The 14,445-nt window shown below is 51.2% G+C and overlaps 1 protein-coding gene across 1 annotated transcript in view; it reads left to right on the forward strand.

Annotated features, from left to right (window-relative positions):
- Positions 1 to 816, forward strand: part of STK33 (serine/threonine kinase 33) — a 175,423-nt gene extending 174,607 nt beyond the window's left edge. Inside the window, exon 14 of the mRNA XM_078433186.2 lies at positions 122 to 816. The gene's annotated coding sequence lies outside the window, so the exon portion shown is untranslated. The remainder of the gene's footprint in view (positions 1 to 121) is intronic.
- The last annotated feature ends 13,629 nt before the right edge of the window (positions 817 to 14,445 follow it).

A 14,445-nucleotide genomic window follows, 5' to 3' on the forward strand; every position in this document is an offset into this window, starting at 1 on the left:
ACGTGGACACACTCGTGGGCAACTTCCAAGCCTCGCTGCCGCAGGGGACAGATTTGAGCTTGCCTGCCTGGCATGTTTAGACACATCAAACTCACAGTTACTTTCTGCCCCTCCTGCCCAGGATCCAGGTGCCCAAGAATCCTGCCTCTGCCGGGTATCACTCAAGAACCACAGCTCCAACTTCGCTCATCCCCGTGCGGCCTCTCTGGAACAGTCCATGGGTGGCTGACTTGAGAAGGAAAGAGTGCAGAAAGCAAGCAAGGGATTGCGCTGTTCTGTTGGGCATCTGGAAATCTCAGTGGCCTGAGTGCCCAGAGAGTGGACTGTGTTCTGCAGGCTCAGTTTCCCTCCAAGGCTCACCGATCCGCTTCCACAACTCACTGATGGCACCATACATGCACTGTGTGTTTACTATTGACAAATGTAAGCTTAAACACATTACAAGCCAGAGCTGTGTGTACTTGAAATCCTTCAGTGATTCTATCATCCTGTTCAAGTCACACAAATTCTAGGATTTTATCACCAGTAGTGAGTTCCTCTCTGTGAACAGCAATGTGGGGAAGAAGGAGTGGTGAGTATACCTCCAAAGTAACCATGGACAGAAACATTTCTCATTTAAACCAACACGAACGCCTACCTTCACTGGCCTGGTGGTGGGAAGTTCTCTGTTGGAAACCCCTTTGTGCAGCAAATATGTGTTACAACACTTTGTAGGGTTAACCGACATCGATGAAGCCGAACTGACAGAAGTCTGTAGTTAAAAGGCAAGACTAACAACTAATTAAAACTACAGCCGCTTTGGCTAGTGTGCTTCAAGCCCTGCGAGTGTGTGTTCATGTAGGAGCTCTGCTGCCTAAATGCTGGCCAGACTTCTCACCAGGGCTCAGCACCAGAATCCTCCATAGTCTCTGAAAGCACGCTGAGAAACTAAGTTTATACTGCATGGTGGGAAAATGTTATGGTTTAAAATTGCTCCTGGGGGTGGTAGCGCCTGGGTGGCTCAGTCGGTTAAGCGTCCCACTCTTGATTTCAGCTCAGGTCATGATCTCATGGTTGTGAGATGAAGCCCTACATCGGGTTCCACACTGGGCATCAAGCCTGCTTGAGATTCTCTCTCTCTGTCTCTCTTCCTCTATCCCTCTCCCCCTGCTCACGCTCTCTCTCTTTCTAAAATAAAAAAAAAAATTCTCCTAGGAAGGGAAACATTTGTAAAACATCCCTTGACGGGTCCTTGGTTTAGAAGATGAGCTGGCCAACACACCTGAATCAGGTGGAAGTGTCCAGGGACAGACGGGGTGGGGACAGTGTCCATCTGGGGGGAGGAGACAAGGGAGAAGCAGCCAGATGGTCAGAACCCTCTTTGCAATGTGACCTTGCTGTGACAACATCCCTCTTATAGACTGAATTTTATTCCCCCTCCCCAAATTCATATAGTTAAGTGCATAACTATCATATAGTTAATCCCTCATGTGACTGTATTTGGACCTTGAGGGAAGTAACTAGGTTATATGAGGTCCTAAGTGTGAGGCCCTGGTGTGATGGGATTAGTGTCCTTATGAGAAGAGACACCAGAGATTGAGGACACAGGATGTAGTAGGCTGCTGTCTGCAAGTCAGGAAGAGGGTCCTTACTAGACACCAGCCCCGTCGGACCTTGATCTTGGACTTCCCAGCCTCCAGAACTGTGAGAAAATCGTATCTGTTGTTTGAGCCATGCCATCTGTGGTATTTTGTTATGGCAGCTGGGGCCGACTGTTCAGTCCCTTGACTCTACCAGTCTTACCTCCCCCCAGCTTGCAAAGTGCCTGAGTGCCCCTGGGGTGGGCAAGGTGGACCCCAGGGCAGTGTGAGAGGTGGTGGGAGCCGACAGGCAGAGAAGCACCAGAAGCCCAGGGATCTCAGAGACACCTTGTGAGGGACCCCCACAGGTGGGTAACTGGATTTTGAAGCAGCAGGGGTCTCGGCTGAGAGCCGGGGCACGTAAGTATGGGTGTCAGTAACCGGGAGGCTTCCATCCGGGAGTGTTGGTGGGGAGGCCCAGGATGAAGGAGGACAGAAAGGCTGGGAGGCACGTGGCTTGTGGCTAAGACATGAGAAAGCACCTGGCCTGGGCCTGCTGGCAAGAGGAAGACCCTCCAGGCTCTGGGAGCCACAATTACAGCCCGTCTGGAGAAGCACTGCTGGAAGGCAGAGTCCGAGGACCGGGCTCCAGGCGGGAAGTGAGCTCGGCTTTCTCCAGCTTCTGACAGCAGCACTCCCCAGGGTCTCTGGGCCCCACTCCCCGCCCCTTGGTCCTGCTCGCTGGGTGAGTCCCCTGTGAAGAGGGCGTGGATTGGAGGGTGAAAGGGCACGGATACTTCATGTCTTGATCTGACTGCCTGACATCTTGGGGTGGCCAGGGCCTCCCTGGGACCAGGGTACGTCTGACCTTGAGATGAATGGGAAGCTGCTCTGCAGGAGGCAATCAGCACAAGCGGGGCTGGGCCCCTTGAGGGCAGGGGCCAGGCTCCCATGGGGGACACGGGGCTTCAGAACTGGAGGGGTTAATTAAAGAGGGCTTGAGAAAGCCATAAACACCCAGCGATGACTGGCAGGTGCTAATTTCTTCTTTGGTATTCACAATGACTTTCTGTTAATTAAGAAGAGAGAGAGCCCAGGGGAGGGGGGGGGCGGTGAGCCAGACATTCTGGCACAGGCAGGCCGGGCAGGCTGCCCATCCAGGGCCTTCTGAGGGTGAGGGGTGGCCGGGACATGGCTTGACTTTGAGGCCCTGAGAGCAAGGCAGGCCAGCCCCCAGCCCAGGACAGCCTGGATCTCAGGGAGCATCCTCAGGGGACAGGAGGCATTGTGCATGAGCAGGCTGTAGCTTTTAGGTTTCTTTTTGAACCCCTTAAGAGGACTGGAGACATACGAGACCTGGGTGAGTGCTTGGGGTCTCCCGATTCCCACAGAGGCCTTTTTACAGGCTCGGGCAGTGGCAAGGGGACGGCATTCTTCCCTCATGGAGGCGGAGAGAATAAGGCTGTGCTGAGGTCTGCAAAGAGGTTGTGCTGGCGTGGGTGTGGTGAATGGGGAGGACCCTGCCCTCTGGGGGCTGCAGAGGTATGGTTACAAGGTGGAGACCACCCCCAGGCACCTGCTTCCAGCTCCCCTTCATCTCAGGCTCACTGCCCCCCCCCCCCCCCGAATCCCCACCCACACAAAACCAGGGCTGAGCTGGAGCTCTGGTCTGGGTCACTCTGGACAGCTGGGTTTGTGTACACGTGTGGATGTGCATAAGCATGTGCTCGGCATACCTGTGTGATCAGGAGTGTGTGCCCATTGCCTTGTCTACACGTGCATTGTGTGTATCGTGGTGTGTGCAAACGCCTGTGTGAATGTGAATGTATGCCTGTTCAAATCCTGATTGTACCACTTGCAAGCCACTTTGGGCCAGCCACTAACATCTCTGACTCCTTCTCTTCATCCGTGAAATGAAGATAATGATAGTGCTCACGTCACGGGGTTCTCGTGAAGGTTATATGAATGTGTGTCACACACTTAGAACATTGAGCCTGGAACCCCCTTCTGTCCTCTACTTCTCCACCTGCTCGGTGAACTCTTAATCATTCAAAACATGGATGAAGGTCAGACAGCATCAGGCCCGTGTCAGGTGCGGGGTCTAGTCTTAGAACCGTGGGCTCAAGGGCAGAACCCCAGTCCTTAAAGAAGCAGAGAGGAGACTCCTGCCTACCTCACACCCATGCAGCAGAGAAAGGGCTCTGCTGATCGGGGCCCCTCACACTTGGCACACAAATGTAGAAGTAAGCACACTTCCACATATGGGTGTTTTGTACATACCTGTGCGGTGATGCAGGTAGACACAGAATGTGCGCCCACATATCCACACGTAATCCTCCTGGATACGGGAGGTACAAATACCTAGCGTCCTCAGTGTTCACAGACATAGGACTCACACACATAATCTTTGCACACACACACACACACACACACACACACACAATGTACATAGATGTAAGCTCTACATTGTGTGCAGACATAATATAGAAGCATAATTTATATGCACACACTTTGTACACGTATAAGGCACATAATTAGGACACACAGTACTTTGTTCACATGTACGCAAGATTTACACTTTTACATGAGCATTGTGCATACACACATACATACACAGAATGCATACCTGTGTACACACAAGGCATATACCGGTAAATGATGAATATACTCTTTATACACAGGGCAGTGCAAGGATTGCAAGTACACATGCTTGCACACACGAGCTACACGGGCCTGTGACTGTCATCCTCGGGAAAAACCACCCGGAGCCAGTGCCCCTCCCTTTAACCTTCAGCACTGAAGGCTGCATGGGACCCACAGATGGGGAATTAATTGGTGTCATTAACATGTGGCGATGATAATGACTTCCCATCGATCCCAGTGGCAGACGTATGGCCACCCCCAGGTGGAGCTGGGAGCCCAGGATTGGGGGCCAGGCCTCCCTTGCAGAGCTCTGACCTTTGGCGGCCTTGCCAGGAATCCCTGTTCCTCCACCCAGACCATGGTTCCCACAGAGTACAGAGAGAAGGGGAAATGGGAACCCGGGAGGAGATTAGCAACTTGCCCAAGGTCACCTGGCCTGCTGGAGGCTGGGGGCCTGGGGAGCAGGACTCCAGCCCCTCCCATCTGACTTTCCTCTCCTTTCCTGCCCCCTTCCGCCCCCATTTCCTGTTCTCTACTTCTCCATCCTCTCTGTAAGAGAGGTCACTCTGTCTCTCCTTGCTGGCTCCAGGCCCTAGCTCTCTCCTGTGGGGCCGACTCTGTTGCAAGTATCTGTTCTGTCCTGGAGCCTCTGGTGGGCCCGAGACCATGTGGTGAAGCGGCTCCGCTACAGGGAGGGGAGGGCTGGAATACCGCAAGAGTAGTCATGGGAAGAACAGACATACCAGCAAACTCCTTTTCCTCCTTTTAGATGCCGCCTCCTCCAGGAAGCCTCCCCAGTGTGCCCCATTTCTGAGGTCCTGAGGTCCCCTCTTCTGTTGCTTCCTCAGTTTTTACTCTCTCCCAGCCCTTATCTCATAGAAGTATTCCTGTCTACTCAATTCCTTCCCTGTTGTGTCATGAGCCATTAGCTTTTGGACTTTATCTGACCTAGCTTTGTAACTATTTCAGACTTAGTCCAGAATAGGCAAAGAGTAGATGCATAATGAATGTTGGATAATTGCAGATATACTGAGACAGGTAGACATAAAGGCTGAGACCAGAGCTAGAGAGACAAATAGAGATGGGTGTTGGAGAGCATGCCCTCCAGGACACGAGATAAACAGGCACTCAGACATCGGACATCGCCGGCTGGCCTGGTGGACAGGGTTGGGCACGGAGTCTGGGCTCTCTGCGGCTCCCTAGAGGTTTTGGAGACCCCGCTACTGTTGTGGAGCTAGGCTACCTCCTTCTACCTGGACCTTGGAGGAGAGGAGGGTAGCTGCAGGTCCTGGAGCTGGGGGTGGGGCTGGGAAGTGGCAGTGGGCAGATTGGGGAAGAGGACATTTTAATGGGATCAAAAGCCTGGGATTCAGACTCCAAGGACTCAGGCATGGGCAGAGAGGCTGAGCTTATTCCCAGTAACCCCCCGAAAGCCCAGCCTGGGTCAGGCCTCTGGGGACACCCAGACTGCCTGGTTGCACCGAATTTGTTACTGTCACTGCATTTCCAGGGTCTCTAATGAGCTGCTAATGAGCTGTCAGCTAATTATGAGAATTAAATGGGGCAGCCAGGCCAGGCCGAGCTTCTACTGAAAACTTCATGAGTAGTAGGAGGAGGGAAGGTTCCCATCATCCTACATGCCTGATTTGATCTCAGCCCCCATGTGGATAGGGTGGAGGTATTTGCCCATGGAGACAGAGGGATAATCCCAGCAGCCCCAGAATAAGGCCAGTTCCAGCCTCACAGCGTAGAGGGGCTATACCCTGGAGGGCAGGCCTCTGCAGTGTAGGCAGGCCCCAGAAGTCTGACGAGGTGTGACCTCAGGCCAGGCCCTCTGGACCTAGTGTCTATCTTCCTATCTGTGAAATGGGTCTGGAGGAGGGGACGGGGCCAATTTGATGATCCCTGAAAGCGCTTCTTCCCCATTTCAGTCCAGTTCTAAGCTTGTGAAGCCTCTCCTTTATAGGTGTGGCCCAGATGCTTCCAGCTCTCTGAGGGTGGGGGCTTCCTGGGTCACATGCAATCATTCGTGAAGCTGAGTAAAACAATCTTTAACCAGCTAAATGAGTAAATATGTTGACAAAGACAAGAATGTTCATGGCAGCCTTATTTGTAATTGAGGCAGACTGGAAACAACCTAAATGCCCCTCAACAAAAGAAGGGGTAAATACATTGTGACATATTCATACAGTGGAGTAGCACACAGCAATGAAAAAGAAAAATACTACTTATAAAGGCAGTCTTCATCTTACATGGTTCTGATATGCGTGGATTCCAGTTACCACAGTTTAGTTTTAAATAATCCTGGTTTCCCAACAACACAGTTCAAATTTTAGTCATCGTGGTATATTAGCTGTAATTGCATAAAATTCAGACTAACCCACTAGCTTTTCAGCCCACAAGTCACTACATAAACAGCCGATGTACATCACATGATCTGTGACCAGTCATGTCCGTCCCTTCTGGAAGGAAGTCTACTGGTGGCTGGCCACGGGGCATCTGCCATTCATTTCATACACAGACAGCAGAGGGCACTGTTGTGTTGCCTCCTTATCTCCAACTTCTAAACCCAGGCGACATTTGACAAAATCGATAAACAAAAAAAAGAAGGAACTCGGCAACAAAGATGTAAGTGCAAGGAAGAAATAAAGAATCAATGCTGATAAAATTGAAATTCGAATCAAACATAAATGGGGCTGAGTGGCACTTTGTGACCGTGAACTTATGGACGTAAATGAGGCGTGTGGTTGTGACCAAGAGGATGAAGACCTCCCGGAGAAAGTGATGCTCCCAAAATAACTTCCCATGAAAGGAACTTTCAGAGATATTTCACAACATTGAAAGCACAAAAGAGAAAATGTTGGAAGCTGATCCAAACTTAGAAAACAGTAGGACAATTCACCATGGCACAGAAAAGACCAGAAAAGATGCCTGCTCTGTATTGTAAGTTGCACGATGAGAGGAAGGAGGAGAGCACTGTTCTAATTGTTGTGATAAATTTCCTACAAAGAAATAAAACACTTGAATTCTTAATATTTTAAAGTATACTAAATGAATATTAGTATTACAATTTTTAAATCTCCATATACATTTTAAACAAACAGTGAGAGACTTCTTATTGTTTTGATTAAAAAACTTTAAAAGTCACGGAACAATCATAACTTTCCCCACTGATTATTATTTTTTTTAAGTTTTATTTATTTGTTTTGAGAGAGAGAACCAGTGGGGGAGGGGAAGAGAGGGAGACAGAGGATCAGAAGTGCACTCTGTGCTCACAGCAGAGAGCTTGATGTGTGGCTCGAACTCATGAACCGGGAGATCATGATCTGAGCCCAAGTCTGATGCTCAACCGACTGAGCCACCCAGGCACCCTCTCCCCACTGATTATTAAGATCACTTTGTGTAGTTTCAACCTATATAGTACTTCGCAGCCCCTCACTGCCATCCAAAGCAAGAGGACTACTGGTTCCTACAATGGCCTGGATGAATCTCGTAGACACGAAGTTGAGGGAAAGAAGTCAGACGCAGAAGAGTGTATACTTTATAATTCTGTTTATATGAAGCACAAAAGCAGGCAAAACTAATGCGTGAGGAGAGAAGCCAGAATAGTGGTTCTCTGGGGGCAGGTGGGGCTGTTAGCTTGTAGAGATCATGAAAAAAAGCTGCCGGGGGTGCTGGACCATCTTGATTTGAGTGCTGGTTACAGGCATGTATAAATTTGTAAAAATTTCATCAAGCTGTGCACTTAATATTTGTGTACTTTACCGTGTATAAGATAGTTTTAAATAAATAATTATTTTTTATTGGAGACATTCTGTGAGTGCGTTGGGGTTTTATGTGGCTCCATCTTCTAGAATTTGATAGTTTTTGACATGACTGGGCTTTTTCTCCTTCTTCAGATTCTTTCCTGTCTGACTTCTGTGACCCAGCCTTCCTGGTATTCCTCCTTTTCCCCTGGCCACTCCTTAGTCCCCACTACCTGGCTTCTAAGAGCTGCTCTTCACCAACTCCCACCTTGTCCATCACCTGCCGGCTTGTCCTAACTGAGGAGCACTTCCACTCTGGGGCTCAAGCACACCTGGAACCTCCCCTGCCCTCACTTCATCCAGTGTGGTCAGTGGTTTAACCCTGACACCCTGTCTCCTCGCCCTTTCCCAAGGAGGAAGTATGGAAGGAATGAGAGGAGGGAGGAAGGAAGGGGAGGAAGGAAGGAAGGAAGGAAGGAAAGAAGGAAGGGAGGAAGGAAGGGAGGGAGGAAGGGGAAGAAAGAAGGAAGGGGAAGGAGGAAGGAAGGAAGGAAGAAGAAAGAAGGAAGGGGAGGGAGGAAGGAAGGAAGGAAGAAGAAAGAAGGAAGGGGAGGAGGAAGGAAGGAAGGAAGGAAGAAGAAAGAAGGAAGGGGAGGGAGGAAGGAAGAAGAAAGAAGGAAGGGGAGGGAGGAAGGAAGCAAGGGAGGGAGGGAGGGAGGAAGGAAGCAGGGAAGGAAGATAGGACTGGCTGCTGGGGAAGAGAGGCAATGTGGGAAGAAGTCATAAGGAGCAGAAACTGCTCAGGACGGATTTGGGCCTGATCCCAGCTCTAAAGAAGTGGCGCCCCATTAATGCCTTCCTGGCCACTGACATGTCTCCCTGATTGAGCCTGGAACTCCACACTATTAGCCACAAATGGCATTTTGAAATGGCCTTTTTTTTTTTTGGGCGAACCCCAAAGACATTGCTAAGATTTACATTTTCAAATATATGCTGACCTTTTTTTCCTCTTTCTTTGAGTTCATTTGTCATCAGTGTATAATTGAATCAATATATTTCCCGATCAGCCCCAAGATTGAATAAGGTCACGGGGAGCCGTGTGTGGGCATTAGACATCATTATTTCACTCTGAATGAGCGGCCATGGCATGGAGCATTCCAGGCGCCAAATGAAATTCTATTAGATTCTATTACACTTTTACAATTATAGAGACGTTCCAATATTACAAGGGGAAATGAAGTCATAATAAAAAAGCCCAGAGGTGTATTACAGAGAAATGGGCACACTATTTTTCTAGTTAAAAATTTGATGGAAGGGGCTTCACTGGCTTTCGGTTGCCGAGATGTGACCTTGTTCTCAAAGCCCCTCACCCGCTTGCTCGGGCCCTCCCCCCCTGAGGCTCTGCTGGCCAGGGGATGGTTGGAACCAGAGCCCAGGGAGCCAGCAGACCCTCTCTGTTCAAACTGAATCCAGCTCCTGGGTCCTAGGGGGCAGAGACATGCTTTGAAAAGACATCCCACCTGGGGAAACAGGCAGCCCAGATCCTGAACCATTCTGGGAGGGGGAGTACCAGAGTGTGAGGGAGAGCCAAGTGCCCTGAGCAGGTGTGTAAGAGGGTGGCATGGGACTCCATGGGGGCTATGGGGCTGTGTGGGCTTGGGGTAAGCTGCCCCTGCTGGATTCTCTTCATGTAGGACTGGGTATCTTATAGTCGCAGGGTATGTTGGGGTGCTCACTCCCTCCTGTGGAATTTTCCCCACATACAACTGTGCTACAGCAAGCTAGGGTTCCCACCACATCATTCTGGCCCTTCTAGAGGGAGTTCTACCCAGCCCCAGAGTAGAGATAAGACAGAGCCCAGAGGGTAGTCTTATGGGGCTTCCAGAGGAGCAAGAGGACAAAGGAGGCCTTGAAGGGTAGTGAGGATGTGAATAAAGAGATCAGAGAGGAAGAGCCTGAAGCTCAGTGAAGAAGGCCAGTGAGATGGAATTCTAGAGTCTGGCAGGAGCAGGTGCCTGGGGAGTGAGGGGGAAGAGAGTGGAAAACAGCACAGAGAGCAAAGGCTGGACAGTGGGCACATGGCCTGGGGGCAAGGACGAAGGGGCTGGACATCAGCCTCTGTCCTGGAGTCAGGGAAGTGTTTGGGGAGCTCTGAGGGCAGGATGGAGCTGGTGGCTGGGCTGGTGGCTGCCCAGGAAGGGCCAGCTGTGCGGTAAAGTGATGGCTGGACAACCATCCATAGGGAGCCAAAGGAAGGGGTCCAGGAGGTTCCCTGGTGCCCGTGTGGGGCTCACACACCAGGCCCTGGCCCAGGACCATCCTGGGAAGAGAACAGTGTTAGAGTATCTTGGGAACAGGCCTGGGGTCCTCCCTTTCTATTTCTTTCCCAACCCATAGACGAATGGGTTTCAGGAAGAGTTTCCAGAAACACTGTAATGTTTGGTAAATTTTGCTTCCCTCTCTCTGGGGAGGTGCATATCTGCCCCCCGCCCCCCCCCCCCCCACTTACAGGTTAGCCTTGGCCATGTGTGGAAAGCAGAATTCTAAAGATGACCCCTCAAGATTCCTGACCCCTAGTTATTCAGTGAAACACTAATCTAGGTACTGCTGTGAAGGCGGGGCGGGGTTGAGGGGGGGGGAGTTGCCGATGTAATTAAAGTCCCAAGTCAGCTGGTCTTAAAATGCAGAAATTATCCAGGTGAGCCTTTTAAAAAGTGAGCCCTTTAAAAGCAGAGCGATTTCTCTGGTTAGCAGTAGAAAGGGACATCAGAAACATTCAAATGTCATTGCACCATTGAGAGCTTGAGGATGGGGGAGGCCTCGCTACTAGGAATGTGAGCAGCCTGTAGAAGCTGAGAGCAACTCTGGCTGACAGCCAGCCAGGAAGTGGGGGCTTCAGTTCTACAGGCACGAGGAACGGTCCTACCAGCGCAGCGGCAGGAGTGAGCTTGGAGGAGCATCCTGAGCTCTAGATGAGAACGTAGTCAGCTGACGCCTTGACTTCAGCATGAGCAGAGAATCTACCGCACCAGGCCTGACTCTGACCTATGGACGGCGAGCTAATAAGTGGGTTTTGTTTTAAGTGGCTAAGTTCATAATAATTTGTTACACAGCAGCGGACTAACACATCCTGTGACTCGCTTGGATGGTGGAAGTGGCGGCACGTGGCTTTGGGACAAGGTGTTGTGTTTCTGCTCAGCCTCTTGTCTTTGGTGGCCTGAGAAGCACATGCCCCCAGATGTAGTGCCCCTCCTGCTGGGGCTGAGGGGCAGGCCTGAACCCAACAAAAACCTGCAACCAACCCAGCCAGCCTGTATCCTCCAGTAGTCACCCTGCCTGCAGACCCGGGGCTGAGAAAAGAGTGTTGCCGTAAACCCCGGAGTTCTGGACAGGCTCGTTGTGCAGTAATGTCCCAGCAATAGCTCCCTATTACAGACCCCTTCATCTGAGCAGCAGCTGGGACCAGAGGCAGGGGCTGTCTTTGGGTCCTGAGCGGGTGCCCAGTACAGAGGTGAGCCCTGGAGGCCAAGAGCGGGTGCTGAGTGCATGCTTGCTTTGTCCAGTTCACTGCATCTTTACACGCACTCTGGGCCCTTCCTGTTAGAGTCACCGCCTGAAGTCACCATGCCCTGCCAGTCTCCTGGGGAAGGGTTCTTTCAAGAAAGCTAGAGCCCTGGATTCTTTTCCCTCACCTTTGCCCTCCCAAACTCTGCCAGCACAGGGCACCCAAGTGGTGGGTTCACAGGCAGCTCTGGGTGGCCTCTGGACTTCAGACTTTCTGGGGAGATGTCAGTCAGCTGCCCCCAGACTCTATAGGGACACAGGCCATGTTCCCTTAAGAAACTCTCTGCTGCCCTGGCAGCCCTTCCCCCCCCGGGGACGGGAGAGGAGAGGAGGGGAGCAGCCCTATGTGATCGCTCCAGAGGAATCCTGGCTTCTCTCTTTTATCAGCTGGAGGCAAATGACGAGGTCAGGGGCCTGGGCCAATCTGGGCTTCCTGTTGGCAAGCCTGGCCTGGAGCAGTCAGTGCACTCACGGAACGCAGGTGACCATGCTCTTGTTTTTCCCAGCTCTGGGCCCCAGGCCAGGCGAGGACCTCCCTCTGCCCTTCTAAAATTTACTTTTTATTTTGAAATAATATCAACTTACAAAAAAGCGGCACAGTACACATAACCATCTCTTTCGCTGAACCCTTTCAAAATAAATTGCCTACATAATCCCCCGTCACGCGTCTCCACGTGTCAGAGTATATTTCGTACAAAGAAGGCATTCTCCCACCTATCCTCCAGGCAGCTAAGCCGCACGGACGTGGAACCACCATGTGATCTTCAGGTCCCGCTCAGGTTCACCAGCTGTCCCAGTCAGGTGCTTTACCGCAAAAGGATCCAGGTTTTCGGATCATGTGTCTCATTTTGCTGTCATTTGTTTCATGTCCTTCAGTATGGGACAGTTCCCCAGCTTCCCCTCACCTGGTCACTTCTGAGACGACAGGCAGGCACTTGGCAGACTGTCCCTCAGTCGGGGGGGAACGTGCAGTGTTTCTGAAGGTTCGGTTCAGGCTGCGCGCTTCTGGCAGAAACATGACAGAAGTGATGTAGAGCTTCTCTCCTCGCATCCAATCAGGTGGTGCACAATTTTGATTTGTTCCATTACTGCTGTTCACTTCGATCAGTTGATGAAGATGGTGTCTGCCAGGCTTCTCCACTGTAAAATTACTCTTTTTTTTTCCTTTTATAATTAATAACTATGTGGGAAGGTACTCTGAGACTATGTAAATATCCCATTCCTCATTAAACTTCCAATTTATTCATTTATGTCAGTATGGATTCATGGTTTCCTATTTTATTCAATGGGTTATAAACTGCCACTATCATTATTTATTTTGATGTTCAGATTGCCCCAGATTTGGCCAGTGGGAGCCCCTTCAAGCTGGCTTCTGTTTCCTGTTGCTACTTCCCCCATCACGATTTGAGCACACACTTGCTTTTTGGCACAATCAGATGTCCTAGGTTCAGCTGGTACTTTCCCTGCCTCGGCCCTCTGGAATCAGCTGTTTCTCCAAGAAGTCCTAACCAGTGAACCACTTTAGTGGACAAATCCATCCCGATCTCTATTGCAAACTGTATGTTCACATGGATACTTACAATTCTAACCCAGGGTTCATTCTGGTTTACTCCTTTTCCTTATCTGCAACTCCCTTCCCCAATGGTGGGGGGGCATGGTTCTCATTAGCCTCAGCGTGTTTCTTTAAAAAAAATTTTTTTTAACGTTTATTCATTTTTTGAGAGACAGAGAGACAGCGTGAGTCGGGGAGGGGCAGAGAGAGAGGGAGACACAGAATCCGAAGCAGTCTCCAGGCTCCGAACTGACAGCACAGAGCTCGACACGGGGCTCGAACCCACGGACCGCGAGATCATGACCTGAGCCGAAGTTGGTCGCTTAACCGACAGAGCCACCCAGGCACCCCAGCCTTAGTGTCTTTCTGTGTTTGGTCAGCCCCCTGTATGCAGCCAGGCTCTCCTGCCACCCCACTCTCCTGCACGGTGCCTGCCTCACCCACCGTGGTGGACCACCTCCCTCCTGGGAGTCCTCATCCTACTCCAGCTCCGACACAACGCCCTGCTCTGGGCCACTGTGACGTCCCCTGGCCTCTGATGCAGACACTGACCTTGCTTGGCCTCACCTCGTGGCTTTTGGGCAAAGTTGTTCATAAAAGGAAGAGGAGGGGAGGAAGAAGAAGAGAAAGAGTGGAAACTCTCTTAGGATCCTTCTCACTTGCCTATGATGGGAGGCCACCCCCATTCCTGTAGGTTCCATGTGGCCATTTTGCAGACCCTGAGGTAGCAGATGGGAAAATGGCTTTGTCCATGCTCGGATTTCCTGTCTATTCCCTTAGCTTAACCTCTCTGGGCATCAGCCTTCCCATCTGTGAAATGGAGGTTGCCTCACACATCGTTAAGAGGATGCAATGACCTAGGCCCAGAACACACCAGGCCCTCGTCACAGCTCCTGCCTTCCCTGCCCTGTCCTGCCTGCTCCTGGCCATGGCTCGGGCAGAAGCATACCTGGACAAGCCTCCAATCTAGCCTTTCATCTTCCAGGCATTCAGCACCTCTCAGACCATTTCCCATCCCTACTGGAGCCATCTGAGTCCTGGCAGGTTTGGACCTTGGCTGGAGGGCACAGGCAGGCCCTCTGCCCAGTGGCAGACCTTGGCCCCTGCCCTGGCTGGGGCAGACCTAGAACTGAGCTGGCAACCTCCTGGTTCCCCTTTTGGCCCAAAGGGAGTCTACACAGCTGCCCCGGGTGTGCGCTCATTGCCAGGGCTCAGACATGCCCGCCGCTCTGGGCTGTGGCTCCTCCTGGTCTCTGAATCCTGAAGTCTTCCCTGTGCCTCTGAGATGAGGCTACACAGCAGAAGGCAGCCATGCTCAGCAGCCACCAGCAGGCAGTCCGTGAATTTTAGGGTATAGAGAAGGCCAGGTGGCAGCTGTGTC

Source organism: Panthera onca, chromosome D1 (genome assembly GCF_046562875.1).
Source record: "Panthera onca isolate mPanOnc1 chromosome D1, mPanOnc1 haplotype 2, whole genome shotgun sequence".
Lineage (NCBI taxonomy): Eukaryota > Metazoa > Chordata > Mammalia > Carnivora > Felidae > Panthera > Panthera onca.